Source organism: Scyliorhinus torazame, chromosome 20 (genome assembly GCF_047496885.1).
Source record: "Scyliorhinus torazame isolate Kashiwa2021f chromosome 20, sScyTor2.1, whole genome shotgun sequence".
Taxonomy (NCBI): Eukaryota; Metazoa; Chordata; class Chondrichthyes; order Carcharhiniformes; family Scyliorhinidae; genus Scyliorhinus; species Scyliorhinus torazame.
The window spans coordinates 95,328,278-95,355,034 of NC_092726.1; positions in this window are offsets into that span (position 1 = coordinate 95,328,278).

The following is a 26,757-nucleotide window of genomic DNA, read 5'->3' on the forward strand; positions in this document are numbered from 1 at the left end:
TATCTGGGGTTGGGGGATATCTGGGGTTGGGTGATATCTGAGGTTGGGTGATATCTGGGGTTGGGTGATCTCTGGGGTTGGGTGATATCTGGGGTTGGGTGATATCTGGGGTTGGGGGATATCTGGGGTTGGATGATATCTGGGGTTGGGTGATATCTGTGGTTGGGTTATATCTAGGGTTGGGTGATATCGGGGGTTCGGTGATATCGGGGGTTCCGTGATATCTGGAGTTGGGTGATATCTGCGGTTGGGTGATATCTGGGGTTGGGTGATATCTGGGGTTGGGTGATATCTGGGGTTGGGGGATATCTGGGGTTAGGTGATATCTGGGGTTGGGTTATATCTAGGGTTGGGTGATATCGGGGGTTCGGTGATATCGGTGGTTCCGTGATATCTGGTTGGGTGATATCTGTTGTTGGGTGATATTTGGGATTGGGTGATATCTGGGGTGGGGTGATATCTGGGGTTGGGTTATCTCTGGGATTGGGTGGTGTCTGGGGTTGGGTGATCTCTGGGGTTGCGTGACATCCGGTGCTGGGTGATCTCTGGTGGTAGGTGTATCTGGGGATGGGTGATACCTGGTGTTGGGTGATATATGGGGATGGGTGATCTCTGAGGTTGGGTGATCTCTGAGGTTGGGTGATATCTGGGGTTGGGTGATCTATGGGGTTGGGTGATATCTGGGGTTGGGTGATCTATGAGGTTGGGTGATATCTGGGGTTGGGTGATATCTGGGGTTGCGTGACAGTGTGAGAGAAAGTGTCTAAATGAGGAATGAGCGAGGAAGGGAGGGAGGCATGGAGGGAGGGAGACAGAGGGAGGGGAAGAGTGTGAGAGAGGGACGGAATGTGAGAGAAAGTTCTAAATGAGGTATGAGCGAGGGAGGGAGGCAGGCATGGAGGGAGAGAGAGAGTGGGAGGGGGGAGTGTGAGAGAGAGACAGAATGTGAGTGAGTGATAAGTGAGAGACAAGGGAAAATGTGTTAGAGAGAGTGGGAGTGAGTATCAATAAAGAAGAAAGTATGAGAGAGGGAGGAATTGGAGAGAGGGAGTGTGAGAGATGGAGGGAGTTTGAGACAGGGAGAGAGTGTGAGACAGGAAGGGAGTGTGATAGATGGAGGGAGTTTGAGTGAGGGAGAGAGTGTGAGAGAGTGTGAGAGAGGGAGGGAGTGTGAGAGATGGAGGGGGTTTGAGACAGAGAGAGTGTGTGAGAGAGGGAGAGAGTGTGAGAGAGGGAGAGAGAGGGAGAAAGTGTGAGAGATGGAGGGAGTGTGAGAGAGGGAGAGAGTGTGAGAGATGGAGGGAGTGTGAGTGAGGGAGTGTGAGAAAGGGACAGTGCGTGAGAAAGGGAGAGAGTGTGAGAGAGGGAGAGTGTGTGAGAGAGGGAGGGAGTGTGAGAGAGGGAGAGAGTGTGAGAGAGGGAGAGAGAGTGAGAGGGGGACAGAGTGTGGGAGTGGGAGTGGGAGAAAGGGACAGTGCGTGAGAAAGGAAGTGTGTGTTAGACAAAGAGAGCGTGTGACAGAGGGAGAGAGTGGGAGGGAGGGAGAGAGCTGGAGAGATGGAGGGAGTGTGAGTGAGGAAGTGTGAGAAAGGGACAGTACGTGACAAAGGGAGTGTGTGTTAGACAAAGAGAGCGTGCGAGAGAGTGAGAGAGTGTGAGAGAGTGAGACACTGTGAGAGAGGGAGGGAGTGTGAGAGAGGGAGAGTGTGAGACAGGGAGAGAGTGGGAGAGAGGGAGAGAGCGGGAGAGATGGAGGGAGTGTGAGTGAGGAAGTGTGAGAAAGGGACAGTGCGTGAGAAAGAGAGTGTGTGTTAGACAAAGAGAGAGTGGGAGAGAGGGAGAGAGTGGGAGAGAGTGAGAGAGTGGGTGAGAGGGTGGTGAGTGAGGTGGAGAATGTGTTAGATGGATAGAGTGTGAGAGGGGAGAGTGTGAGAGAGGGTGAGAGTGTGAGAGAGGGTTAGAGTAGGAGAGAGGGAGAGAGTGTGAGGGAGGGAGAGTGTGAGAGAGTGTGAGAGTGCAAGAGATGGAGGGGATGTGAGAGAGGGAGAGACTGCAAGAGAGAGAGAGTACGAACATGGGTGAGTGAGGGAGTGCGAGAGTGTGTTAGAGGGCGAGAGAGGGAGGAAGTGTGAGAGAGGGAGAGAGTGCGAGAGAGGGGGTGTGAGAGAGGGAGAGAGTGTGAGAGAGGGTTTGAGTGCGAGAGAGGGAGGGAGTGTGAGAGGGGGAGAGTGTGAGGGAGGGAGGGAGAGGGAGAGTGTGAGAGAGGGAGGGAGGCATGGAGAGAGAGAGTGGGAGGGGGGAGTGTGAGAGAGACAGAATGTGTGTGAGTGATAAGTGAGAGACACGGGAAAATGTGTTTGAGAGAGTGGGAGAGTGGGAGTGAGTATCAATGAAGAACAAAGTATGAGAGAGGCAGGAATTGGAGAGAGGGAGTGTGAGAGATGGAGGGAGTTTGAGTGAGGGAGAGAGTGTGAGAGAGAAAGAGTGAGTGAGGGAGGGTGTGTGAGAGATGGAGGGTGTTTGAGACAGAGAGAGAGTGTGAGAGAGGGAGAGAGTGTGAGAGCTGGTGGGAGTGTGAAAGAGGGAGAGAGTGTGAGAGATGGAGGGAGTGTGAGTGAGGACGTGTGAGAAAGGGACAGTACGTGAGAAAGGGAGTGTGTGTTAGACAAAGAGAGCGTGCGAGAGAGTGAGAGAGTGTGAGAGAGTGAGACACTGTGAGAGACGGAGGGAATGTGAGAGAGGGAGAGTGTGAGACAGGGAGAGAGTGGGAGAGAGGGATAGTGGGTGAGCGAGGGAGAGAGTGTGACAGATGGAGTGAGAGTGAGTGAGGAAGTGTGAGAAAGGGACAGTGCGTGAGAAAGGGAGAGAGTGTGAGAGAGGGAGAGTGGGTGAGAGAGGGAGGGTGTTTGAGACAGGTAGAGAGCGTGAGAGAGGGAGAGAGTGTGAGAGCTGGTGGGAGTGTGAGAGAGGGAGAGAGTGTGAGAGATGGAGGGAGTGTGAGAGAGGGAGAGTGTGAGACAGGGAGAGAGTGGGAGAGAGAGAGAGCGGGAGAGATGGAGTGAGAGTGAGTGAGGAAGTGTGAGAAAGGGACAGTGCGTGAGAAAGGGAGAGAGTGTGAGAGAGGGAGAGTGGGTGAGAGAGGGAGAGAATGTGAGAGATGGAGGGAGTGTGAGTGAGGAAGTGTGAGAAAGGGACAGTACGTGAGAAAGGGAGTGTGTGTTAGAGAAAGAGAGCGTGCGAGAGAGCGAGAGAGTGTGAGAGAGTGAGACACTGTGAGAGAGGGCGGGAGTGTGAGAGAGGAAGAGTGTGAGACAGGGAGAGAGTGGGAGAGTGGGAGAGAGGGAGAGTGGGTGAGAGAGGGAGAGAATGTGAGAGATGGAGGGAGTGTGAGTGAGGAAGTGTGAGAAAGGGACAGTACGTGAGAAAGGGAGTGTGTGTTAGAGAAAGAGAGCGTGCGAGAGAGCGAGAGAGTGTGAGAGAGTGAGACACTGTGAGAGAGGGAGGGAGCGTGAGAGAGGAAGAGAGTGTGAGACAGGGAGAGAGTGGGAGAGTGGGAGAGAGGGCGAGTGGGTGAGAGAGGGAGAGAGTGTGAGAGATGGAGGGAGTGGGAGAGAGGGAGAGTGGGAGAGAGTGTGAGAGATGGAGGGACTGTGAGTGAGGAAGTGTGAGAAAGGGACAGTACGTGAGAAAGGGAGTGTGTGTTAGACAAAGAGAGCGTGCGAGAGAGTGAGAGAGTGAGACACTGTGAGAGAGGGAGGGAGTGTGAGAGAGGGAGAGAGTGTGAGACAGGGAGAGAGTGGGAGAGAGGGAGAGAGCGGGAGAGATGGAGGAAGTGTGAGTGAGGAAGTGTGAGAAAGGGACAGTGCGTGAGAAAGGGAGTGTGTGTTAGACAAAGAGAGAGTGGGAGAGAGGGAGATAGTGGGAGAGAGTGAGAGAGTGGGAGAGAGGGTGGTGAGTGAGGTAGATAATGTGTTCGAGGGAGAGAGTGTGAGAGGGGAGAGTGTGAGAGAGTGTGAGAGTGCAAGAGAGAGAGAGTACGAAAATGGGTGAGTGAGGGAGTGCGAGAGGGTGTTAGAGAGCGAGAGAGGGAGGAAGTGTGAGAGAGGGAGAGAGTGCGAGAGAGGGGGTGTGAGCGGGGGAGAGAGTGTGACAGAGGGATTGAGTGTGAGCGAGGAAGGGAGTGTGAGAGAGGGAGAGTGTGAGGGAGGGAGGGAGAGGGAGAGTGTGAGAGAGGGAGAGTGTGAGAGATGGGGTGTGAGAGAGGGAGAGAGTGTGAGAGAGGATTTGAGTGCGAGAGAGGGAGTGAGTGTGAGAGAGGGAGAGTGTGAGGGAGGGAGGGAGAGTGAGAGTGAGAGAGGGAGAGTGTGAGAGATGGGGTGTGAGGGAGGTTACAATCACCTCTGGCCAGCTCCTCCCTCATGTCTTTGTAGTTACCCCTATTTAATTGTAATACTGTTACATCTGACTCCAGATTTTCCCTCTCAAACTGCAGGGTAAATTCTATCATATTGTGGTCACTGCTCCCTTCGAGTTCCTTCACCTTATGTTCACTAATCAAGTCTGCCTCATTACACATCACCAAATCCAGAATTGCCTGTTCCCCAGTCGGCTCTGTCACAAGCTGCTCCAAAGAAAATCTCTTAGACTTTCCTCATATTCCATTTCTTGAGATCCACGACCAACCTGATTATCCCAGTCCACCAGCATATTGAAGTCCCCATGATTATTGTAATATTGCCTTTTTTACATGCCTTTTCTATCTCCTGATTTATTTACTGCTCGGGGTCCTGCAAATAACTCCCATCAGGGTCGTTTTATCTACACCATTTCTCAACTCTGTCCACAGATAATCTGTGCCTTCTGATCCTATATCGCTCCTTGCTATCGATTTAACACCATTCCTTACTGACAATGCAACCACGCCCCCTTTGCCCATCTGCCTGTCCTTTCGATAGAACACTTGCATATTTTGACCCCAGCCCTGATCACGTCTCTGTGATTCCCACCAAATCGTACCAGCCAATATCAATGTGCGCAACATGCAAATTTACCTTGTTCCGTATACATAGAACATAGAACATTACAGCGCAGTGCAGGCCCTTCGGCCCTCGATGTTGCGCCGACCTGTGAAACCACTCTAAAGCCCATCTACACTATTCCCTTCTTGACCATATGTCTATCCGATGACCATTCGAATGTCCTTAGTGTTGGCGATTCCACTATACTGCGCACATTTAGGTCCACCACCCTCAATCCTGCACTGAGCACCTCCCTTCTCACACTTGTCACCTTTTTTGCTCTGCCTGAGGGTGATGTTGTTCAGGTATTTGTGTTCTCCATTTCCCCTTCAGTTATTACACCTTCTGAGCGAACGCTCTGTTTCCCACCCCCTTTCATATTCGTTTCAATTCTCCCGGGTGACACTAACGAACCTCCCAGCGAGGATAGTGATGCCCCTCCAGTTTAGAAGCTACCCGCCCTTCTTGCCCAGGTCCCACCTATCCCGGAAAATAGCTCAATGATCCAAAAATCTGAAATCCTCCCTCCTACACCACCAGTTTAGCCACGTGTTTAGCTGGACTATTTCTAGCCTCACTGTCACGTTGCACAGGGAGTAATCGTGTGACTAATCCTCAGACCACCCGGAGGAAACACACGCAGACACGGGGAGAACGTGCAGACTTCGCACAGACAGTGACCCAAGCCGGGAATCGAACCTGGGACCCTGGTGCTGTGAAGCAACAGGCTTCACGCCTCTGTGCTGCTGTGCCGGCCTTCACATCAGGAATCCTGAAGAATTGGGAGAGTGTCGGTATCACGGAGAGCTGTGGCTCTGCTGTGTAATACTGATAAATAAATCACCAAGGCCATGGCAGGGTTTGATTCTCCTCCAATCCGCCAGCTCCAATCTTAACCATCACATTAGACCCCGGCATTGCTCAGTCCATTAAACCTGGGAAACAGAGTCTAATTGATGAATGATGAATGGAAACAATGGTTGATGACTCTCTTATTGTGAAACAGTCAGTATTTTCCCGAGGAGAAACACTAGAGGATACAGAAGGGAACCAAAAGGACCAGTCTCCCCAACAACACCAGCGGGAGTTTGTAGTTATCCAGTTCCAGCGGTCAGGTAGCCTCAATAATTTTAATAAATATGTGACACAATATATAATTGTTTTTGAGCCCATTACTTCCCGGATTCCATTATTTAAATGGCTGGGCCGTCTTCAGTAGACACATGCAGAGAGATCACAATGGATTCCACCACATAGCAGCGACATGTCTAGTAACTAATGGAATTAAAACCTGAAAGATAATTCCTGATATTCATAGAAATTTCCAAATGCATATTATTGTGAAAAGTATAAAGATTTCTAGGTATATTCAGTAATCATTGGACTGAAATAATCATGTTCCTGGCATGATGATTCTATAGAAAGATAATCACAGTTTAGTTAATTGTGAGCAGAAATGTGCATGTTCAATTTATTGTGTTATTATAGGAAGATCAGGAATTACTGACTCTATTTGAAAGAACAATCGTATTATGATTATTGTCTGAGCAATATTCATTTATGCCTCTGATTACTGGAATACTCAATCCTTCAACAATCACTTTCAAAGTTGCAATTAAATGTTTTTCGATATTTACTGTGTTCAATGGACTGAAAACGAATGTGATGCTTTCTATCAATGTTGTGCAAACATGATGTCATCCTGTCTTCCATCATTGGATATCAGAGATCATAGAATTTACAGTGCAAAAGGAGGCCATTGGGCCCACCGAGTCTGCACCGGCTCTTGGAAAGAGCACCCTACCCAAGCCCACACCTCCACCCTATCCCCATAATCCAATAACCCCATCTCAGTGAAGAGCAATTTAGCGTGGCCAATCCACCTTACCTGCACATCTTTGGACTGTGGGAGGGAATCAGAGCGCCCGGAGGAAACCCACGCAGACACGGGGAGAACGTTCATACTCCGCACGGACAGTGACCCAAGCGGAAATCGAACCTGGGACCCTGGCGCTGTGACGTTATAGTGGCACCACTATGCTACCGTGCTGCCCGATTTGCTCAGTTTTCTTTGGTAGAAACAGGCAGAATTCTCACACTATTCAGTCATGGCACAACTATGATTAATGAAATTAAATCCTGAGATATAATTGCTGGTATCATAGACATGGGAAATATTTGCCAATACATATTATTGTGGGAAGTTAAAAGATTTATTCATACCGTTAGTGATCAATGGATTAATCAGTAGCTTGGCATAATAATTCACTTGGAAAATGACCATCGGTTGAATGTCCTGTACCCGGTTCTCCGGCCCGCCAGCCTCGTTATCCGGCGCGGCGCACCCCCCGCCACAACGGGATTCTCCGTTCCCGCAGCCGGTCAATGAGGTTTCCCATTGTGACCACCCCACACCATCGAGAAACCCGCCGACATGGGTGCGCTGCCGGCGGAATTGGAGGATGCTGCCGAGGGAGAATCCCATTGATTGAGATTGTGAGCTGAACAAATGCATTTTTAATTGATGTTATTATTGTTGTGTGGTCAGGAATTACAGATTCTATTCCACTGAATAACAATCTCAATTTGATTATTGTCTGAACAATAATTAGAAACCGCCTGTGATTATTGCAATGAACAACCCTTTGTCAATCACAGTGAAAGATGCAATGAAATGTTTTTCGATATTTGCTGTGTTTAATGGACTGAAAGTTAATTTGGTATTTTCTCACAATGTTGCACAAATAATAATTAGTTGTGAAATGTTTGTTGGACTTAAACATAATATGCTGTTCAATGATTTAATTCAACCTCGCAATGAATGAATGAGATAATTGTTTATTGGACCAAACAATCAATTCAAGTTCACTCTGATTATTGGGATGAACGATGTTAACAGGTGATTAATCTTCACAGAAAAAAATTAAATAATTCAAGTAAAAAGCACCAGACCAGTACGAACTTCACCAGTTTAAAGACATTTAATGTTGGGACTCTGGCAATCATTGGTTAAAATATCTGAGCCATTTTAACAGATAGTTCTTCCATATTCGCTTTGATTATTGGGTGTAATGATTAAAAGTTAGTTACTTTAACTCTTGGACTGATGTCTGCGTGGGTTTCCTCCGGGTGCTCCGGTTCCCTCCCACAGTCCAAAGATGTGCCGGTTAGGTGAAATGGCCAATGATAAATTGCCCTTAATGTCCAAATTGCCCTTGGTGTTGGGTGGAGGTGTTGAGTTTGGGTATGGTGCTCTTTCCAAGAGCCGGTGCAGACTCAAAGGGTCGAATGGCCTCTTTCTGCACTGTAAATTCAATGGTAATCTATGATTAATCTAGGACAAAGGTTCGGCACAACATTGTGGGCCGAAGGGCCTGTTCTGCTCTGTATTTTCTATGTCCTATGTTCTATGTTCTATGATGAATATTTTGCTCTTCACTTTTATACGGAATCCAAGCAGTAGAAAAAGTGTTGGCCCTCAGGACAATCTCAACAAAAGGACACTTGAAAAGGGAACTGTTGCAGTGACTGATGCTGTCTCCAACGCCGCAGCCCACTCACCCCTCTCTGGGGTTGGGTGATATCTGGGCTTGGGTGATCTCGACCGTTGGGTGATATCTGGCATAGGGTGATCTCTGGTGTGGGGGTGATCTCTGGGGTTGGGTGATATCTGCGGTTGGGCGATATCTGTGTTTGGGTGAACTCTGGGGTTGTGTGATCTCTGGTGTTGGGTGATATCTGGTGTTGGGTGATATCTGGGGTTGGGTGATATTTGGGTTTGGGTGAACTCTGGGGTTGGGTGATCTCTGGTGTTGGCTGATATCTGAGGTTGGGGGATCTCTGGGGTTTGGTGATATCTGGCATTGGGTGATATCTGGGGCTGTGTGATATCTGGGGTTGGGTGATCTCAGGGGTTGGGTGATCTCTGGGGTTTGTTGATCTCTGGTGTTGGGTGATCTCTGGGGTTGGGTGATCTCTGGGGTAGGGTGATCTCTGGGGTAGGGTGATCTCTGGGGTTGGCTGATATCGGGGGTTGGGTGATCTCTGGGGTTGGGTGATATTTGGGGTTGGGTGATCTCTGGGGTTTGTTGATCTCTGGTGTTGGGTGATCTCTGGGGTTGGATGACATCTGGGGTTGGGTGACCTCTTGGGTTGGGTGATCTCTGGGGTTGGGTGATCTCTGGGGTTGGGAGATATCTGGGCTTGGGTAATATCTTGGGTTGGGTGATACCTGGGTTTGGGTGATATCCGCGGTGGGGTGATCTCTGAGGTTGGGTGATATCTGGGATTGGGTGATATCTGGGGTGCGTGACATCCGGTGCTGGGTGGTCTCTGGTGGTGGGTGATATCTGGGGATGGGTGATATCTGGTGTTTGGTGATATATGGGGATGGGTGATCTCTGAGGTTGGGTGATCTCTGGGGTTGGGTGATATCTGGGGTTGGGGGATATCCGGGGTTGGGTTATATCTGTGGTTGGGTGATACCTGGGGTTAGGTGATATCTGGGGTTGCGTGACATCCGGTGCTGGGTGATCTCTGGTGGTGGGTGATATATGGGCATGGGTGATCTCTGGGGTTGGGTGATCTCTAGGGTTGGGTGATATCGGTGGTTCGTTGATATCGGGGGTTCCGTGATATCTGGCGTTGGGTGATATCTGCGGTTGGGTGATATCTGGGGTTGGGTGATCGCTGGGGTTGGGTGATATCTGGGGTTGGGTGATATCTGCGGTTGGGAGATATCTGGGTGGGGGGATTTCTGCGGTTGGGTGATATCTGGGGTTGGGTGATCTCTGGGGTTGGGTGATATCTGGCGTTGGGTGATATCTGGGGTTGGGGGATATCTGGGGTTGGGTGATATCTGAGGTTGGGTGATATCTGGGGTTGGGTGATCTCTGGGGTTGGGTGATATCTGGGGTTGGGTGATATCTGGGGTTGGGGATATCTGGGGTTGGATGATATCTGGGGTTGGGTGATATCTGGGGTTGGGTTATATCTAGGGTTGGGTGATATCGGGGGTTCGGTGATATCGGGGGTTCCGTGATATCTGGAGTTGGGTGATATCTGCGGTTGGGTGATATCTGGGGTTGGGTGATATCTGGGGTTGGGGGATATCTGGGGTTAGGTGATATCTGGGGTTGGGTTATATCTAGGGTTGGGTGATATCGGGGGTTCGGTGATGTCGGTGGTTCCGTGATATCTGGTTGGGTGATATCTGTTGTTGGGTGATATTTGGGATTGGGTGATATCTGGGGTGGGGTGATATCTGGGGTTGGGTGATCTCTGGGGTTGGGTGGTCTCTGGGGTTGGGTGATCTCTGGGGTTGCGTGACATCCGGTGCTGGGTGATCTCTGGTGGTAGGTGTATCTGGGGATGGGTGATACCTGGTGTTGGGTGATATATGGGGATGGTTGATCTCTGAGGTTGGGTGATCTCTGAGGTTGGGTGATATCTGGGGTTGGGTGATCTATGGGGTTGGGTGATATCTGGGGTTGGGTGATCTATGAGGTTGGGTGATATCTGGGGTTGGGTGATATCTGGGGTTGCGTGACAGTGTGAGAGAAAGTGTCTAAATGAGGAATGAGCGAGGAAGGGAGGGAGGCATGGAGGGAGGGAGACAGAGGGAGGGGAAGAGTGTGAGAGAGGGACGGAATGTGAGAGAAAGTTCTAAATGAGGTATGAGCGAGGGAGGGAGGCAGGCATGGAGGGAGAGAGAGAGTGGGAGGGGGGAGTGTGAGAGAGAGACAGAATGTGAGTGAGTGATAAGTGAGAGACAAGGGAAAATGTGTTAGAGAGAGTGGGAGTGAGTATCAATAAAGAAGAAAGTATGAGAGAGGGAGGAATTGGAGAGAGGGAGTGTGAGAGATGGAGGGAGTTTGAGACAGGGAGAGAGTGTGAGACAGGAAGGGAGTGTGATAGATGGAGGGAGTTTGAGTGAGGGAGAGAGTGTGAGAGAGTGTGAGAGAGGGAGGGAGTGTGAGAGATGGAGGGGGTTTGAGACAGAGAGAGTGTGTGAGAGAGGGAGAGAGTGTGAGAGAGGGAGAGAGAGGGAGAAAGTGTGAGAGATGGAGGGAGTGTGAGAGAGGGAGAGAGTGTGAGAGATGGAGGGAGTGTGAGTGAGGGAGTGTGAGAAAGGGACAGTGCGTGAGAAAGGGAGAGAGTGTGAGAGAGGGAGAGTGTGTGAGAGAGGGAGGGAGTGTGAGAGAGGGAGAGAGTGTGAGAGAGGAAGAGAGAGTGAGAGTGGGACAGAGTGTGGGAGTGGGAGTGGGAGAAAGGGACAGTGCGTGAGAAAGGAAGTGTGTGTTAGACAAAGAGAGCGTGTGACAGAGGGAGAGAGTGGGAGGGAGGGAGAGAGCTGGAGAGATGGAGGGAGTGTGAGTGAGGAAGTGTGAGAAAGGGACAGTACGTGACAAAGGGAGTGTGTGTTAGACAAAGAGAGCGTGCGAGAGAGTGAGAGAGTGTGAGAGAGTGAGACACTGTGAGAGAGGGAGGGAGTGTGAGAGAGGGAGAGTGTGAGACAGGGAGAGAGTGGGAGAGAGGGAGAGAGCGGGAGAGATGGAGGGAGTGTGAGTGAGGACGTGTGAGAAAGGGACAGTGCGTGAGAAAGAGAGTGTGTGTTAGACAAAGAGAGAGTGGGAGAGAGGGAGAGAGTGGGAGAGAGTGAGAGAGTGGGTGAGAGGGTGGTGAGTGAGGTGGAGAATGTGTTAGATGGATAGAGTGTGAGAGGGGAGAGTGTGAGAGAGGGTGAGAGTGTGAGAGAGGGTTAGAGTAGGAGAGAGGGAGAGAGTGTGAGGGAGGGAGAGTGTGAGAGAGTGTGAGAGTGCAAGAGATGGAGGGGATGTGAGAGAGGGAGAGACTGCAAGAGAGAGAGAGTACGAACATGGGTGAGTGAGGGAGTGCGAGAGGGTGTTAGAGGGCGAGAGAGGGAGGAAGTGTGAGCGAGGGAGAGAGTGCGAGAGAGGGGGTGTGAGCGGGGGAGAGAGTGTGAGAGAGGGATTGAGTGCGAGCGAGGAAGGGAGTGTGAGAGAGGGAGAGTGTGAGGGAGGGAGAGGGAGAGTGTGAGAGAGGGAGAGTGTGAGAGATGGGGTGTGAGAGAGGGAGAGAGTGTGAGAGAGGATTTGAGTGCGAGAGAGGGAGTGAGTGTGAGAGAGGGAGTGAGTGTGAGGGAGGGAGAGAGAGTGAGAGTGTGAGAGAGGGAGAGTGTGAGAGATGGGGTGTGAGAGAGGTTTAGATTGCGAGAGAGGAAGGGAGTGTGAGAGAGAGAGTGAGAGAGAGTGAGAAAGTGTGGGAGAGGGAGAGAGAGGGAGAGAGTGTGAAAGATTGTATGGGTTGGAAGGAATTTAAGAGAGGGATAGTGTGAGAGAGTGTGAGAGAGTGTGAAGAGGGAGAGAGTGTGGGAGGGGGAGAGAACGCAAGGGAGCAATAGAGTGTGAGGGAGTGTACTTGGAGATATGGGGAACTGGGTGTCATGTGGAAAACACAATCCGGATTAATACATTTGCTGAGTCAACAAACTTGTTCCTAAATTATAAACTCAGATCCTGGATAAAGTAAATGTCCTTCATGCAGTATTGCACCATTTAAGTTGTGAATAGCTGACAGAGTGTGATAGGTCAGTTATTGTGCAGAGCTGGAATAGAACTTGTCTTTCCCCAGTGAGAGGCCAGAAAGCAAACACGTGGCACAGCCGCTTTTAAAAATAATTGTAAAGCAACCTGAAAAAAGATAGACCTCCCTCTAATTATTAAATGTGCGTCTGCTTTTATTGGGAGCAACACAGATGTTTTCAATGTTAACAGCACAGGCAGCGCCCAGGGTCAGACAGATTGGAACTTACAATGAAGTTGATGCTGTGACGTAAGCAGTGAGCTAAAGCGGACGCTGAGTTCACACATGGACACAGTGAATAGAAAGGATTACAGTGAGAATACTCGCGGTGATGGGGAACTTGGAGGGAACCTGCAGGTGTTGGTCCCATCATCTTACAGCCAGACCACATCCAAAGCCTTAAAAGTGCGTGAAGTCCCGAAGGAGGACATTCATTCCTGGGGCTGGTTTAGCACACTGGGATAAATCGCTGGCTTTGAAAGCAGACAAAGGTATGCCAGCAACATGGTTCAATTCCCGTACCAGCCTCCCCGAACAGGCGCCGCAATGTGGCGACGAGGGGCTTTTCACAGTAACTTCATTTGAAGCCTACTTGTGACAATAAGCGATTGTCAACCATTTCATTTCATTCCGTTTGACCTCAGCGGCTCTATAGATGAGCAGATGATTCAATCCGACTGGACCGCCCTATCACAGTGACAGTGACAGTGACAGAGACAGTGACAGAGACAGAGACAGAGACAGAGACAGAGACAGAGACAGAGACAGAGACAGAGACAGAGACAGAGACAGAGACAGAGACACTGTCTCGGTCTGTGTCTGTGCCTCTGTGACTGTCTCTGTCTCTGTCTCTGTCACTGTCACTGTCACTGTCACTGTCTCTGTCTCTGTCTGTGTCTCTGTCACTGCCACTGTCTCTGTCTCTGTCACTGTCTGTGTCTCTGTCACTGTCTCTGTCTGTTCCTGTGTCTCTGTCACTGTCTCGGTCTGTGTCTATGCCTCTGTCTGTGTCTCTGTCACTGTCTCTGTCACTGTCTGTGTCTCTGTCTGTGTCACTGTCTGTGTCTCTGTCACTGTCTCTGTCACTGTCTCTGTCAGTGTCTCTGTCTGTGTCTCTGTCTGTGTCTGTGTCTCTGTCACTGTCTCTGTCACTGTCTCTGTCTGTGCCTGTGTCTCTGTCACTGTCTCTGTCTCGGTCTGTGTCTGTGCCTCTGTCTGTGTCTCTGTCACTGTCTCTGTCACTGTCTCTGTCTGTGTCTGTGTCTCTGTCTGTGTCTCTGTCTGTGTCTCTGTCACTGTCTCTGTCACTGTCTGTGTCTCTGTCTGTGTCTCTGTCTGTGTCTCTGTCACTGTCTCTGTCAGTGTCTCTGTCTGTGTCTCTGTCACTGTCTCTGTCTGTGCCTGTGTCTCTGTCACTGTCTCTGTCTCGGTCTGTGTATGTGCCTCTGTCTGTGTCTCTGTCACTGTCACTGTCACTGTCTCTGTCTGTGTCTGTGTCTCTGTCTGTGTCTCTGTCTGTGTCTCTGTCACTGTCTCTGTCACTGTCTCTGTCAGTGTCTCTGTCTGTGTCTCTGTCAATGTCACTGTCTCTGTCACTGTCTCTGTCTCTGTCTGTGTCTCTCTCTGTGTCTCTGTCTCTGTCTGTGTCTCTGTCACTGTCTCTTTCTGTGTCTCTGCCTGTGTCTCTGTCTGTGTCTCTGTCTCTGTCTGTGTCTCTGTCACTGTCTCTGTCACTGTCTCTGTCTGTGTCTCTGTCTGTGTCTCTGTCTCTGTCTGTGTCTCTGTCTGTGTCTCTGTCACTGTCTCTGTCACTGTCTCTGTCTGTGTCTCTGTCTGTGTCTGTGTCTCTGTCAATGTCACTGTCTCTGTCACTGTCTCTGTCTGTGTCTCTGTCTGTGTCTCTGTCTCTGTCTCTGCCTGTGTCTCCGTCTGTGCCTCTGTCACTGTCTCTGTCTCTGTCTGTGTCTCTGTCTGTGTCTCTGTCACTGTCTCTGTCTCTGTCACTGTCTCTGCCTGTGTCTCTGACTGTGTCTGTGTCTCTGTCAATGTCACTGTCTCTGTCACTGTCTCTGTCTCTGTCTGTGTCTCTGTCTGTGTCTCTGTCTCTGTCTGTGTCTCCGTCTGTGTCTCTGTCACTGTCTCTGTCACTGTCTCTGTCTGTGTCTCTGTCTGTGTCTCTGTCAATGTCACTGTCTCTGTCACTGTCTCTGTCTCTGTCTGTGTCTCTGTCTGTGTCTCTGTCTCTGTCTGTGTCTCTGTCTCTGTCTGTGCCTGTGTCTCTGTCACTGTCTCTGTCTCGGTCTGTGCCTCTGTGACTGTCTCTGTCAATGTCACTGTCTCTGTCTGTGTCTCTGTCTGTGTCTCTGTATCTGTCTCTGTCTGTGTCTCTGTCTGTGTCTCTGTCTCTGTCTCTGTCACTGTCTCTGTCTGTGTCTCCCTCTGTGTCTCTGTCAATGTCACTGTCTCTGTCACTGTCTCTGTCTCTGTCTGTGTCTCTGTCTGTGTCTCTGTCACTGTCTCTGTCACTGTCTCTGTCTGTGTCTCTGTCTGTGTCGCTGTCTCTGTCTGTGTCTCTGTCACTGTCTCTGTCACTGTCTCTGTCTGTGTCTCTGTCAATGTCACTGTCTCTGTCACTGTCTCTGTCTCTGTCTGTGTCTCTGTCTGTGTCTCTGTCTGTGTCTCTGTCACTGTCTCTGCCACTGTCTCTGTCTGTGTCACTGTCTCTGTCTCTGTCACTGTCTCTGTCACTGTCACTGTCTCTGTCTGTGCCTGTGTCTCTGTCACTGTCTCTGTCACTGTCTCTGTCTGTGCCTGTGTCTCTGTCACTGTCTCTGTCTCGGTCTGTGTCTGTGCCTCTGTCTGTGTCTCTGTCACTGTCTCTGTCACTGTCTCTGTCTGTGTCTGTGTCTCTGTCTGTGTCTCTGTCTGTGTCTCTGTCACTGTCTCTGTCACTGTCTCTGTCAGTGTCTCTGTCTGTGTCTCTGTCTGTGTCTCTGTCAATGTCACTGTCTCTGTCACTGTCTCTGTCTCTGTCTGTGTCTCTCTCTGTGTCTCTGTCTCTGTCTGTGTCTCTGTCACTGTCTCTTTCTGTGTCTCTGTCTGTGTCTCTGTCTCTGTCTGTGTCTCTGTCACAGTCTCTGTCACTGTCTCTGTCTGTGTCTCTGTCTGTGTCTCTGTCTCTGTCTGTGTCTCTGTCTCTGCCACTGTCTCTGTCTGTGTCACTGTCTCTGTCTCTGTCACTGTCTCTGTCACTGTCTCTGTCTGTGCCTGTGTCTCTGTCACTGTCTCTGTCACTGTCTCTGTCTGTGCCTGTGTCTCTGTCACTGTCTCTGTCTCGGTCTGTGTCTGTGCCTCTGTCTGTGTCTCTGTCACTGTCTCTGTCACTGTCTCTGTCTGTGTCTGTGTCTCTGTCTGTGTCTCTGTCTGTGTCTCTTTCACTGTCTCTGTCACTGTCTCTGTCAGTGTCTCTGTCTGTGTCTCTGTCAATGTCACTGTCTCTGTCACTGTCTCGGTCTCTGTGTGTGTCTCTCTCTGTGTCTCTGTCTCTGTCTGTGTCTGTGTCACTGTCTCTTTCTGTGTCTCTGTCTGTGTCTCTGTCTGTGTCTCTGCCTCTGTCTGCGTCTCTGTCACTGTCTCTGTCACTGTCTCTGTCTGTGTCTCTGTCTGTGTCTCTGTCTGTGTCTCTGTCACTGTCTCTGTCACTGTCTCTGTCTGTGTCTCTGTCTGTGTCTGTGTCTCTGTCTGTGTCTCTGTCACTGTCACTGTCTCTGTCACTGTCTCTGTCTGTGTCTCTGTCTGTGTCTGTGTCTCTGTCAATGTCACTGTCTCTGTCACTGTCTCTGTCTCTGTCTGTGTCTCTGTCTGTGTCTCTGTCTCTGTCTGTGTCTCTGTCACTGTCTCTGTCACTGTCTCTGTCTGTGTCTCTGTCTGTGTCTCTGTCTGTGTCTCTGTCAATGTCACTGTCTCTGTCACTGTCTGTGTCTCTGTCTGTGTCTCTGTCTGTGTCTCTGTCTGTGTCTCTGTCTCTGTCTGTGTCTCTGTCACTGTCTCTGTCACTGTCTCTGTCTGTGTCTCTGTCTGTGTCTCTGTCTGTGTCTCTGTCAATGTCACTGTCTCTGTCACTGTCTCTGTCTCTGTCTGTGTCTCTGTCTGTGTCTCTGTCTCTGTCTCTGTCTCTGTCTGTGCCTGTGTCTCTGTCACTGTCTCTGTCTCGGTCTGTGCCTCTGTGACTGTCTCTGTCAATGTCACTGTCTCTGTCTCTGTCTCTGTCTGTGTCTCTGTCTGTGCCTCTGTCTCTGTCTCTGTCTGTGTCTCTCTCTGTGTCTCTGTCAATGTCACTGTCTCTGTCACTGTCTCTGTCTCTGTCTCTGTCTGTGTCTCTGTCTGTGTCTCTGTCACTGTCTCTGTCACTGTCTCTGTCTATGTCTCTGCCTGTGTCGCTGTCTCTGTCTGTGTCTCTGTCTGTGTCTCTGTCACTGTTTCTGTCACTGTCTCTGTCTGTGTCTCTGTCAATGTCACTGTCTCTGTCACTGTCTGTGTCTCTGTCTGTGTCACTGTCTCTGTCTCTGTCACTGTCTCTGTCACTGTCTCTGTCTGTGCCTGTGTCTCTGTCAATGTCTCTGTCACTGTCTCTGTCTGTGCCTGTGTCTCTGTCACTGTCTCTGTCTGTTCCTGTGTCTCTGTCAATGTCTCTGTCACTGTCTCTGTCTGTGCCTGTGTCTCTGTCACTGTCTCTGTCTCGGTCTGTGTCTGTGCCTCTGTCTGTGTCTCTGTCACTGTCTCTGTCACTGTCTCTGTCTGTGTCTGTGTCTCTGTCTGTGTCTCTGTCTGTGTCTCTGTCACTGTCTCTGTCACTGTCTCTGTCAGTGTCTCTGTCTGTGTCTCTGTCACTGTTTCTTTCTGTGTCTCTGTCTGTGTCTCTGTCTGTGTCTCTGTCTCTGTCTGTGTCTCTGTCACTGTCTCTGTCACTGTCTCTGTCTGTGTCTCTGTCTGTGTCTCTGTCTCTGTCTGTGTCTCTGTCTGTGTCTCTGTCACTGTCTCTGTCTGTGTCTCTGTCTGTGTCTGTGTCTCTGTCAATGTCACTGTCTCTGTCACTGTCTGTGTCTCTGTCTGTGTCTCTGTCTGTGTCTCTGTCTCTGTGTGTGTCTCCGTCTGTGTCTCTGTCACTGTCCCTGTCTCTGTCTGTGTCTCTGCCTGTGTCTCTGTCAATGTCTCTGTCACTGTCTCTGTCTGTGTCTCTGTCTGTGTCTCTGTCTCTGTCTGTGTCTCTGTCTGTGTCTCTGTCACTGTCACTGTCTCTGTCACTGTCTCTGTCTGTGTCTCTGTCTGTGTCTGTGTCTCTGTCAATGTCACTGTCTCTGTCACTGTCTCTGTCTCTGTCTGTGTCTCTGTCTGTGTCTCTGTCTCTGTCTGTGTCTCCGTCTGTGTCTCTGTCACTGTCTCTGTCACTGTCTCTGTCTGTGTCTCTGTCTGTGTCTCTGTCAATGTCACTGTCTCTGTCACTGTCTCTGTCTCTGTCTGTGTCTCTGTCTGTGTCTCTGTCTCTGTCTGTGTCTCTGTCTCTGTCTGTGCCTGTGTCTCGGTCACTGTCTCTGTCTGTGTCTGAGCCTGTGTCTCGGTCACTGTCTCTGTCTCGGTCTGTGCCTCTGTGACTGTCTCTGTCAATGTCACTGTCTCTGTCTCTGTCTGTGTCTCTGTCTGTGTCTCTGTCTCTGTCTGTGTCTCTGTCTGTGTCTCTGCCTGTGTCTCTGTCTCTGTCTCTGTCACTGTCTCTGTCTGTGTCTCTCTCTGTGTCTCTGTCAATGTCACTGTCTCTGTCACTGTTTCTGTCTCAGTCTGTGTCTCTGTCTGTGTCTCTGTGACTGTCTCTGTCACTGTCTCTGTCTGTGTCTCTGTCTGTGTCGCTGTCTCTGTCTGTGTCTCTGTCTGTGTCTCTGTCACTGTCTCTGTCACTGTCTCTGTCTGTGTCTCTGTCAATGTCACTGTCTCTGTCACTGTCTCTGTCTGTGTCTCTGTCTGTGTCTCTGTCTGTGTCTCTGTCACTGTCTCTGTCTGTGTCTCTGTCTGTGTCTCTGTCAATGTCACTGTCTCTGTCACTGTCTCTGTCACTGTCTCTGTCTGTGTCTGTGTCTGTGCCTGTGTCTCTGTCACTGTCTCCGTCTGTGTCTGTGTCTCTGTCACTGTCTCTGTCACTGTCTCTGTCTCTGTCTGTGTCTCTGTCTGTGTCTGTGCCTGTGTCTCTGTCACTGTCACTGTCTCCGTCTGTGTCTGTGTCTCTGTCAATGTCACTGCCTGTGTCTCTGTCTGTGTCTCTGTCACTGTCTCTGTCACTGTCTGTGTCTCTGCCTGTGTCTCTGTCTCTGTCACTGTCTCTGTCTGTGTCTCTCTCTGTGTCTCTGTCAATGTCACTGTCTCTGTCACTGTCTCTGTCTCAGTCTGTGTCTCTGTCTGTGTCTCTGTCTCTGTCTGTGTCTGTGCCTGTGTCTCTGTCACTGTCTCTGTCTCGGTCTGTGTCTGTGCCTCTGTGACTGTCTCTGTCAATGTCACTGTCTCTGTCTCTGTCTGTGTCTCAGTCTGTGTCTCTGTCTCTGTCACTGTCTCTGTCTGTGTCTCTGTCTGTGTCTCTGTCAATGTCACTGTCTCTGTCACTGTCTCTGTCTCTGTCTGTGTCTCTGTCTGTGTCTCTGTCTGTGTCTCTGTCTGTGTCTCTGTCACTGTCTCTGTCTGTGTCTCTGTCTGTGTCTCTGTCAATGTCACTGTCTCTGTCACTGTCTCTGTCTCTGTCTGTGTCTCTGTCTGTGTCTCTGTCTCTGTCTGTGTCTCTGTCTGTGTCTCTGTCACTGTCTCTGTCTGTGTCTGTGTCTGTATCTCTGTCAATGTCACTGTCTCTGTCACTGTCTCTGTCTGTGTCTCTGTCTGTGTCTGTGCATGTGTCTCTGTCACTGTCTCTGTCTGTGTCTGTGTCTCTGTCACTGTCTCTGTCAATGTCACTGTCTCTGTCTCTGTCTGTGTCTCTGTCTGTGTCTGTGTCTCTGTCAATGTCACTGTCTCTGTCACTGTCTCTGTCTCTGTCTGTGTCTCTGTCTGTGTCTCTGTCTCTGTCTGTGTCTCTGTCACTGTCTCTGTCACTGTCTCTGTCTGTTTCTCTGTCTGTGTCTCTGTCTGTGTCTCTGTCAATGTCACTGTCTCTGTCACTGTCTGTGTCTCTGTCTGTGTCTCTGTCTGTGTCTCTGTCTGTGTCTCTGTCTCTGTCTGTGTCTCTGTCACTGTCTCTGTCACTGTCTCTGTCTGTGTCTCTGTCTGTGTCTCTGTCTGTGTCTCTGTCAATGTCACTGTCTCTGTCACTGTCTCTGTCTCTGTCTGTGTCTCTGTCTGTGTCTCTGTCTCTGTCTCTGTCTCTGTCTGTGCCTGTGTCTCTGTCACTGTCTCTGTCTCGGTCTGTGCCTCTGTGACTGTCTCTGTCAATGTCACTGTCTCTGTCTCTGTCTCTGTCTGTGTCTCTGTCTGTGCCTCTGTCTCTGTCTCTGTCTGTGTCTCTCTCTGTGTCTCTCTCTGTGTCTCTGTCAATGTCACTGTCTCTGTCACTGTCTCTGTCTCTGTCTCTGTCTGTGTCTCTGTCTGTGTCTCTGTCACTGTCTCTGTCACTGTCTCTGTCTATGTCTCTGCCTGTGTCGCTGTCTCTGTCTGTGTCTCTGTCTGTGTCTCTGTCACTGTTTCTGTCACTGTCTCTGTCTGTGTCTCTGTCAATGTCACTGTCTCTGTCACTGTCTGTGTCTCTGTCTGTGTCACTGTCTCTGTCTCTGTCACTGTCTCTGTCACTGTCTCTGTCTGTGCCTGTGTCTCTGTCAATGTCTCTGTCACTGTCTCTGTCTGTGCCTGTGTCTCTGTCACTGTCTCTGTCTGTGCCTGTGTCTCTGTCAATGTCTCTGTCACTGTCTCTGTCTGTGCCTGTGTCTCTGTCACTGTCTCTGTCTCGGTCTGTGTCTGTGCCTCTGTCTGTGTCTCTGTCACTGTCTCTGTCACTGTCTCTGTCTGTGTCTGTGTCTCTGTCTGTGTCTCTGTCTGTGTCTCTGTCACTGTCTCTGTCACTGTCTCTGTCAGTGTCTCTGTCTGTGTCTCTGTCACTGTTTCTTTCTGTGTCTCTGTCTGTGTCTCTGTCTGTGTCTCTGTCTCTGTCTGTGTCTCTGTCACTGTCTCTGTCACTGTCTCTGTCTGTGTCTCTGTCTGTGTCTCTGTCTCTGTCTGTGTCTCTGTCTGTGTCTCTGTCACTGTCTCTGTCTGTGTCTCTGTCTGTGTCTGTGTCTCTGTCAATGTCACTGTCTCTGTCACTGTCTGTGTCTCTGTCTGTGTCTCTGTCTGTGTCTCTGTCTCTGTGTGTGTCTCCGTCTGTGTCTCTGTCACTGTCCCTGTCTCTGTCTGTGTCTCTGCCTGTGTCTCTGTCAATGTCTCTGTCACTGTCTCTGTCTGTGTCTCTGTCTGTGTCTCTGTCTCTGTCTGTGTCTCTGTCTGTGTCTCTGTCACTGTCACTGTCTCTGTCACTGTCTCTGTCTGTGTCTCTGTCTGTGTCTGTGTCTCTGTCAATGTCACTGTCTCTGTCACTGTCTCTGTCTCTGTCTGTGTCTCTGTCTGTGTCTCTGTCTCTGTCTGTGTCTCCGTCTGTGTCTCTGTCACTGTCTCTGTCACTGTCTCTGTCTGTGTCTCTGTCTGTGTCTCTGTCAATGTCACTGTCTCTGTCACTGTCTCTGTCTCTGTCTGTGTCTCTGTCTGTGTCTCTGTCTCTGTCTGTGTCTCTGTCTCTGTCTGTGCCTGTGTCTCGGTCACTGTCTCTGTCTGTGTCTGAGCCTGTGTCTCGGTCACTGTCTCTGTCTCGGTCTGTGCCTCTGTGACTGTCTCTGTCAATGTCACTGTCTCTGTCTCTGTCTGTGTCTCTGTCTGTGTCTCTGTCTCTGTCTGTGTCTCTGTCTGTGTCTCTGCCTGTGTCTCTGTCTCTGTCTCTGTCACTGTCTCTGTCTGTGTCTCTCTCTGTGTCTCTGTCAATGTCACTGTCTCTGTCACTGTTTCTGTCTCAGTCTGTGTCTCTGTCTGTGTCTCTGTGACTGTCTCTGTCACTGTCTCTGTCTGTGTCTCTGTCTGTGTCGCTGTCTCTGTCTGTGTCTCTGTCTGTGTCTCTGTCACTGTCTCTGTCACTGTCTCTGTCTGTGTCTCTGTCAATGTCACTGTCTCTGTCACTGTCTCTGTCTGTGTCTCTGTCTGTGTCTCTGTCTGTGTCTCTGTCACTGTCTCTGTCTGTGTCTCTGTCTGTGTCTCTGTCAATGTCACTGTCTCTGTCACTGTCTCTGTCACTGTCTCTGTCTGTGTCTGTGTCTGTGCCTGTGTCTCTGTCACTGTCTCCGTCTGTGTCTGTGTCTCTGTCACTGTCTCTGTCACTGTCTCTGTCTCTGTCTGTGTCTCTGTCTGTGTCTGTGCCTGTGTCTCTGTCACTGTCACTGTCTCCGTCTGTGTCTGTGTCTCTGTCAATGTCACTGCCTGTGTCTCTGTCTGTGTCTCTGTCACTGTCTCTGTCACTGTCTGTGTCTCTGCCTGTGTCTCTGTCTCTGTCACTGTCTCTGTCTGTGTCTCTCTCTGTGTCTCTGTCAATGTCACTGTCTCTGTCACTGTCTCTGTCTCAGTCTGTGTCTCTGTCTGTGTCTCTGTCTCTGTCTGTGTCTGTGCCTGTGTCTCTGTCACTGTCTCTGTCTCGGTCTGTGTCTGTGCCTCTGTGACTGTCTCTGTCAATGTCACTGTCTCTGTCTCTGTCTGTGTCTCAGTCTGTGTCTCTGTCTCTGTCACTGTCTCTGTCTGTGTCTCTGTCTGTGTCTCTGTCAATGTCACTGTCTCTGTCACTGTCTCTGTCTCTGTCTGTGTCTCTGTCTGTGTCTCTGTCTGTGTCTCTGTCTGTGTCTCTGTCACTGTCTCTGTCTGTGTCTCTGTCTGTGTCTCTGTCAATGTCACTGTCTCTGTCACTGTCTCTGTCTCTGTCTGTGTCTCTGTCTGTGTCTCTGTCTCTGTCTGTGTCTCTGTCTGTGTCTCTGTCACTGTCTCTGTCTGTGTCTGTGTCTGTATCTCTGTCAATGTCACTGTCTCTGTCACTGTCTCTGTCTGTGTCTCTGTCTGTGTCTGTGCATGTGTCTCTGTCACTGTCTCTGTCTGTGTCTGTGTCTCTGTCACTGTCTCTGTCAATGTCACTGTCTCTGTCTCTGTCTGTGTCTGTGTCTGTGTCTCTGTCAATGTCACTGTCTCTGTCACTGTCTCTCTCTGTGTCTCTGTCTGTGTCTGTGCCTGTGTCTCTGTCACTGTCTCTGTCTGTGTCTGTGTCTCTGTCACTGTCTCTGTCAATGTCACTGTCTCTGTCACTGTCTCTGTCTCTGTCTGTGTCTCTGTCAATGTCACAGTCTCTGTCACTGTCTCTGTCTCTGTTTGTGTCTATGTCTGTGTCTCTGTCTCTGTCTGTGTCTCTGTCACTGTCTCTGTCACTGTCTCTGTTAGTGTCTCTGTCTGTGTCTCTGTCTCTGTCTGTGTCTCTGTCACTGTCTCTGTCACTGTCTCTGCCTGTGTCTCTGCCTGTGTCTCTGACTCTGTCTGTGTCTCTCTCTGTGTCTCTGTCACTGTCTCTGTCACTGTCTCTGTCTGTGTCTCTGTCTGTGTCTCTGTCAATGTCACTGCCTCTGTCACTGTCTCTGTCTGTGTCTGTGTCTGTGTCTGTGTCTGTGTCTGTGTCTCTGTCTCTGTCTGTGTCTCTGTCTGTGTCTCTGTCAATGTCACTGTCTATGTCACTGTCTATGTGACTGTCTTTGTCTGTGTCTCTGTCTGTGTCTCTGTCTCTGTCAATGACACTGTCTCTGTCACTGTCTCTGTCTCTGCCTGTGTCTCTGTCTGTGTCTCTGTCTCTGTCTGTGTCTCTTTCTGTGTCTCTGTCACTGTCACTGTCTCTGTCACTGTCTCTGTCTGTGTCTCTGTCTGTGTCTGTGTCTCTGTCTGTGTCTCTGTCTCTGTCTGTGTCTCCGTCTGTGTCTCTGTCACTGTCTCTGTCACTGTCTCTGTCTGTGTCTCTGTCTGTGTCTCTGTCAATGTCACTGTCTCTGTCACTGTCTCTGTCTCTGTCTCTGTCTGTGTCTCTGTCTGTGTCTCTGTCTCTGTCTCTGTCTGTGTCTCTGTCTCTGTCTGTGCCTGTGTCTCTGTCACTGTCTCTGTCTCGGTCTGTGCCTCTGTGACTGTCTCTGTCAATGTCACTGTCTCTGTCTCTGTCTGTGTCCCTGTCTGTGTCTCTGTCTCTGTCTGTGTCTCCGTCTGTGTCTCTGTCACTGTCTCTGTCACTGTCTCTGTCTGTGTCTCTGTCTGTGTCTCTGTCAATGTCACTGTCTCTGTCACTGTCTCTGTCTCTGTCTGTGTCTCTGTCTGTGTCTCTGTCTCTGTCTCTGTCTGTGTCTCTGTCTCTGTCTGTGCCTGTGTCTCTGTCACTGTCTCTGTCTCGGTCTGTGCCTCTGTGACTGTCTCTGTCAATGTCACTGTCTGTGTCGCTGTCACTGTCTCTGTCACTGTCTCTGTCTGTGTCTCTGTCTGTGTCTCTGTCTGTGTCTCTGTCACTGTCTCTGTCACTGTCTCTGTCTGTGTCTCTGTCTGTGTCTCTGTCTGTGTCTCTGTCACTGTCTCTGTCATTGTCTGTGTCTGTGTCTCTGTCTGTGTCTGTGTCTGTGTCTGTGTCTGTGTCTCTGTCTCTGTCTGTGTCTCTGTCTCTGTCTGTGTCTCTGTCTCTGTCTGTGTCTCTGTCTGTGTCTCTGTCAATGTCACTGTCTCTGTCACTGTCTCTGTCTCTGTCTGTGTCTCTGTCTGTGTCTATGTCTCTGTCCCTGTCTGTGTCTCTGTCTGTGTCTCTGTCACTGTCTCTGTCACTGTCTCTGTCTGTGTCTCTGTCTGTGTCTCTGTCTCTGTCTGTGTCTCTGTCTGTGTCTCTGTCACTGTCTCTGTCATTGTCTCTGTCACTGTCTCTGTCTGTGTCTCTGTCAATGTCACTGTCTCTGTCTGTGTCTCTGTCAATGTCACTGTCTCTGTCACTGTCTCTGTCTCTGTCTGTGTCTCTGTCTGTGTCTCTGTCACTGTCTCTGTCTGTGTCTCTGTCTGTGTCTATGTCAATGTCACTGTCTCTGTCACTCTCTCTGTCTGTGTCTCTGTCTGTGTCTGTGCCTGTGTCTCTGTCACTGTCTCGGTCTGTGTCTGTGTCTCTGTCACTGTCTCTGTCAATGTCAGTGTCTCTGTCACTGTCTCTGTCTCTGTCTGTGTCTCTATCTGTGTCTCTGTCTCTGTCTGTGTCTCTGTCTGTGTCTGTGCCTGTGTCTCTGTCACTGTCTCTGTCTCGGTCTGTTTCTGTGCCTCTGTGACTGTCTCTGTCTCTGTCACTGTCTCTGTCTGTGCCTGTGTCTCTGTCACTGTCTCTGTCTCGGTCTGTGTCTGTGCCTCTGTCTGTGTCGCTGTCACTGTCTCTGTCACTGTCTCTGTCTGTGTCTCTGTCTGTGTCTCTGTCTGTGTCTCTGTCACTGTCTCTGTCACTGTCTCTGTCTGTGTCTCTGTCTGTGTCTCTGTCTGTGTCTCTGTCACTGTCTCTGTCACTGTCTCTGTCAGTGTCTCTGTCTGTGTCTCTGTCAATGTCACTGTCTCTGTCACTGTCTCTGTCTCTGACTGTGTCTCTCTCTGTGTCTCTGTCTCTGTCTGTGTCTCTGCCACTGTCTCTTTCTGTGTCTCTGTCTGTGTCTCTGTGTGTGTCTCTGTCTCTGTCTGTGTCTCTGTCACTGTCTCTGTCACTGTCTCTGTCTGTGTCTCTGTCTGTGACTCTGTCTCTGTCTGTGTCTCTGTCTGTGTCTCTGTCACTGTCTCTGTCACTGTCTCTGTCTGTGTCTCTGTCTGTGTCTGTGTCTCTGTCAATGTCACTGTCTCTGTCACTGGTCACTGTCTCTGTCTCTGTCTGTGTCTCTGTCTGTGTCTCTGTCTCTGTCTGTTTCTCCGTCTGTGTCTCTGTCACTGTCTCTGTCACTGTCTCTGTCTGTGTCTCTGTCTGTGTCTCTGTCAATGTCTCTGTCACTGTCTCTGTCTGTGTCTCTGTCTGTGTCTCTGTCTCTGTCTGTGTCTCTGTCTGTGTCTCTGTCACTGTCACTGTCTCTGTCACTGTCTCTGTCTGTGTCTCTGTCTGTGTCTGTGTCTCTCTCAATGTCACTGTCTCTGTCACTGTCTCTGTCTCTGTCTGTGTCTCTTTCTGTGTCTCTGTCTCTGTCTGTGTCTCCGTCTGTGTCTCTGTCACTGTCTCTGTCACTGTCTCTGTCTGTGCCTCTGTCTGTGTCTCTGTCAATGTCACTGTCTCTGTCACTGTCTCCGTCTCTGTCTGTGTCTCTGTCTGTGTCTCTGTCTGTGTCTCTGTCTCTGTCTGTGTCTCTGTCTCTGTCTGTGCCTCTGTCTCTGTCTGTGCCTGTGTCTCTGTCACTGTCTCTGTCTGTGTCTCTCTCTGTGTCTCTGTCACTGTCTCTGTCTGTGTCTCTCTCTGTGTCTCTGTCAATGTCACTGTCTCTGTCACTGTCTCTGTCTCTGTCTGTGTCTCTGTCTGTGTCTCTGTCTGTGTCTCTGTCACTGTCTCTGTCACTGTCTCTGTCTGTGTCTCTGTCTGTGTCGCTGTCTCTGTCTGTGTCTCTGTATGTGTCTCTGTCACTGTCTCTGTCACTATCTCTGTCTGTGTCTCTGTCAATGTCACTGTCTCTGTCTGTGTCTCTGTCTGTGTCTCTGTCTGTGTCTCTGTCTGTGTCTCTGTCACTGTCTCTGCCACGGTCTCTGTCTGTGTCACTGTCTCTGTCTCTGTCACTGTCTCTGTCACTGTCTCTGTCTGTGCCTGTGTCTCTGTCACTTTCTCTGTCACTGTCTCTGTCTGTGCCTGTGTCTCTGTCACTGTCTCTGTCTCGGTCTGTGTCTGTGCCTCTGTCTGTGTATCTGTCACTGTCTCTGTCACTGTCTCTGTCTGTGTCTGTGTCTCTGTCTGTGTCTCTGTCTGTGTCTCTGTCACTGTCTCTGTCACTGTCTCTGTCACTGTCTCTGTCTGTGTCTCCGTCTCTGTCTCCGT